The following is a 4,384-nucleotide window of genomic DNA, read 5'->3' as shown; positions in this document are numbered from 1 at the left end:
TGCACTTTACGCACGTAGAGGGTCAACATCCACCATGGAGAGGTTCTAGAACATACGCTGCATGGCGCATGAGGACACACAGGTAACCGCTGCTGTTTTTGTGCAAAAGAAAAAGTACTTTCCCATAATTCAGCAAGCATATAAAAAGAAAATGGAAGGTGTAGGAGGAAATCAGGTTACACAACATCATCATTATCACAAGTCTGTGGACGGAATTGGAGAGGACTGGAGGATCCACACCAATGTGGGGGATGAGGCAAAGAGAATCTCATACAAGGTGAAAGATTAGACCTTGTCTGTTTCTCATCCTCATGGACATCAGCACCAGAGGCAGGACCTTGTCCATGTGAGACCTGTGTCTTCAGAGCACTTGCATTTGGGTTTTGAGTGTGCCGCTCTTCGCTCCACAGCTCCACCACTGGCTGGATGATATGCACAGTGTGTTCGCACATCCATACCTAGATGAAAACCGAGTTGTTTGACAGCTTGCTTACGAAGTGTCTGCCGTTGTCACTGGAAATTCTGCTAGAATTTCCCCATCAGGAATAATGTCTGTTAACAATGCTTTGGTGACCACACTTGCAGTTTGTTTTGAGGCAGGAAAGGCTTCAACCCATTTGACCACATGTCTAATTAATTACTAAGCAGTGAGATTTACCTTCTGATGGTGATAGCTCTAAGAAGTCCATCATCAGATGTTCAAAAGGTTGAGTTGGTGGTGGGGTGTGGTGCCTGGCTGGTTACAGCCACTGGCCTGCTGGACATTGTGTGTGGCGCAGACTACATGCCTGACATTTTAGATGTGTGATCTTTACCGTGAGCTAACTTAGCGAATAATGAGGAAGAAATGTTTAGGCAAACATGGTTTGTTGTCAGGACCATACCACACACCAGTTCGAACATAGCACTAGAGGTCTTTCTATAGGGAGATCTCAGGAGGAGTGACAGTGGACTGTACTGCAGAGAGAGAGGAGGACATATCAGAAGTGATAAATACTGTCTGTGTATGAAAAAGAGGATGTGACATGTCAGATGTGAGGGTGACAGCTTGTGTGTTTGAAAGAGGAAGTGGTAGGCGAGCTGCAGCTTTAGCAGCAGCATCTGCTTTGTCATTCCTGAGACACCACATCCGTGGCACGTGTATGTGCTGTACATTTGCATACAGCAAAAGTCTTTAGGAGCAAAATGGCAGACAGAAGATCTGTGATGAGACTGTGATGTGCTATCTTTTTACCAGAAGATGTGAGGAAGTTTGCTTTGCCAAATGGCGCGAAAATCATAGAGTTACACCGAATGCATATCTGCAGTCAGTGTGACTGGGGAGTGTTTTACCAGTAGCCACTCCATGCTTCCGTGAGTGAATAAACTGCTGCCTGGAGCTGAGAGGTGATGAGGAAGAGAACTCGGGAGAGGAGAACGTTGGTTATCTGAACAAACAGAAGAACCAACACAGTTAGTAAAAGAGACAGGGTCACGTGGAGGTGGACCCATCTACATACATAGTCAAGTCATTAGAAAGAGGTCACACAGAAAGGTCGTCGAGAGAGAACACTGGACTTGAAGTCAGAAACACAGTTGTGTTCTTCCCCATCGCCCAAAATGACATTGATAAGCTCCATAACCAAAAGCACGCTGCGTCAGGCGGAATTTGGGAAGCAGCTGGCGGTTGCTAACAATATCCGAGTAGAGCGATTACAGCGTCATTCAGCCTTCAAACCTGCACAAATCACCACCAGCAGGTTGACCTTGTCTTGATTTTCTTAACTGGAAACATTGGAGTGCGGACAGGCGAATTAGGGCAGGGGCAATTACACCAGCCTGCAAAGGATTAAAAACAGGGCGTATCCCCTCCACCGCTTCCCCGTCTGAGTGATATTGTTGTTTACATGGTCGATAATCAGATTCTTGGACTCTGATTTTGACTGGGTCAGCAGTTTCTGATGGAGGCCCACATCGTATTTGAGATCTTTTGTCTACAGTGTTTCAGGGTCGATCTGAAACTACAGGAGAAACATCAGAGGGGCTGACAACATGGTACAAGAATGAAGGTTGGAGAAACTTTTAGATCATGCACACACACTGGTTGAATACATTGGTCAGGCGTAGTTGTAGGTTGCCATTCAACGGCAGCCTGGCATGATCTGACAAATGGGCCTAAGTCGTGCCACTGGTCATGGGACTTGAAAGCGAAATGTAGAGGGCTGGAATTCGAGATCTAAACTGTGCCAACTGCTGGTCGGTGGGTGAGACGGCAGCTGCACTTCTGAACAAGTCCAAACATATTGGACACATTCAGAGAATCCTCAGGAAAAGGCAAAACAGAGATTCATGAACGTGATCTGGTGTCTGTCACATGTGAGGTGTAGCAAATGAATCAGTGTGCATAAATCTGAAAAAGGGGTGACAAGAGCGTGACATGGAGAGCAGATCAGTTGAGGTATTTATAGGAAAATGCCACTGATACACAAACAGCTGCTCATGTGGGGTTTGTGACATGAGGAAAGGAGGTGAAGAGGACTCATGTGTAATCATCACTCCATCAGGGGAGGATACCAAATTGAGGAAACGCATTCATCAAATCTTCCTAATAGACTAATTTGGGCAACAGGGAGACAAACAGAAAATCATGTTCAAACCTTATGGGATGTTTTGTGAAATTCTTCCTTTACGTTTGCTGTTGAGCCTTGAGAGAAAATAGCGACCACTCATTTCAGGAGATGTGTAAATCAGACATCCTAACCACAGAATAACCTTGCACCAGAGTCGACCATGAAGTTGTGTTTGTGACCATTAACACACAGTTCGAGGTTGAGGCATTTTCTTAAAGCATCATTATTGTATTTAACATTATGTGTGTGTGTGTGTGTGTGTGGTTAGTACAGCAAGCTTCATTGCATGAGCGTGTGTGTGTGTTTTACTCCTTTTTCTGCTCCTCTGTGGTAGGCAAGTCATCTTCTCTCCGCCTGCTCCCCTCACTTCCTGTATTTCAGTCAGCAGTGAAAGTTCTTGTCTCCCCTGTCCCCGTCCCCGTCCTCTTGCCGCTGGGTGAAGTCCCTTGCCCAATGTCCTTCTGTCTGCAGATGAAACACTCATCTCTCGCCCAGTGAGGCGTCGAGGAAGTTCACCCACGGCCGCGGCCAGTCCGCAACCGCGCCCCTCTTCCTGGTACAGTGAAGTTGGCTCTGCTGTCGCCATCTTGCTCATGGGGCCCCATCACCAGTGCTGACACAGCCTGCATCTCGTTAGCTGTGCTTTCTGGAGCTGTTGATTTTTTCTGTGGGTTTCAACCTGTTAATGCAACAAACTTCCTAATTATTGAATACTTTATATTGTCTTGTTTGAGCGCTCTGGATTTGCATTTTTATTGAAATAAATCTGTCCTGCCTTTACTAAAGTGACCGGACACTTTTCATCAACAACGTACATTTTCATTTCATGAAAAGGTGAACAACCAGAGGAAAGATCATGTTAGAGAAAGAGCATACAACTCTTACGAAGCAACAGCACCCTCTGCAGCTATAAATTAATCATAGTAGATAGTTGCCTGATGCTGTTGATGCAGCAGCATTCTCCCTGTTCCAAGTCATTGAACCATCAAACTAATTGCAGCTGTTGTTTTAAATTGAAAAGGTCAAAAACACTATTTCCTACTGGGGCCTGGCGAGGCCGGGACATGGACATGTCATCTCTGTCTTGTTGATGGTGACCCTTAATGTCTGCATGTCAAGTTTCAGAAGATTTTATTGTAGAACAAAGACAAATTTGGCAATTTTTCATCATGGCGCTCAAAACTTACTCACATTAAATATTATTTTGTTCAAATCCTTGAAAAGTGACAAAGATATTTCACCACATGTCAAGTTTCAGAAGATTAAAGGCAAAGAGTACTTTATCAATAGTGTCAAAACTTGCTCATTTGCAATTTTTTGTTTTTTAATTCTAGGGTAAAATCTTCTGAAACTTGACATGCAGACAGTGGAAGTCACCACGAAGAAGAATGACTTGACATATATTTACTAAAAGTGAATGTTTTTTTAAATTATATTTAATATGAGCCAGTTATGGCCTTTAATTTCATAAAAACATATCCGTAATATTCCGTTTCGTTATACTTGTTAATGTCACATGTGGAAATTAAATTAATCGTCCATAGTAAGTGTCATTAAGCTTAAACGTTTGTCTGCGGCCATGACATGTACCGTAAGACATGAAATAGACGCGCATCCAATTTCAAAGTGCGCTGGTGACTGTGTTTTCTACAAACCACGGACCTCATGGTTCTGGGATGTGTCCAGTGAGACAGTGAAGTTAATCAGGAACCAGCTTCATCATGAAGTTTTCTCAGGATGAGAAGCTGCTGCTGACACACACACACACACACACA

Source organism: Hippoglossus stenolepis, chromosome 11, assembly GCF_022539355.2.
Source record: "Hippoglossus stenolepis isolate QCI-W04-F060 chromosome 11, HSTE1.2, whole genome shotgun sequence".
Taxonomy (NCBI): Eukaryota; Metazoa; Chordata; class Actinopteri; order Pleuronectiformes; family Pleuronectidae; genus Hippoglossus; species Hippoglossus stenolepis.
This window is presented reverse-complemented; position numbering follows the sequence as displayed.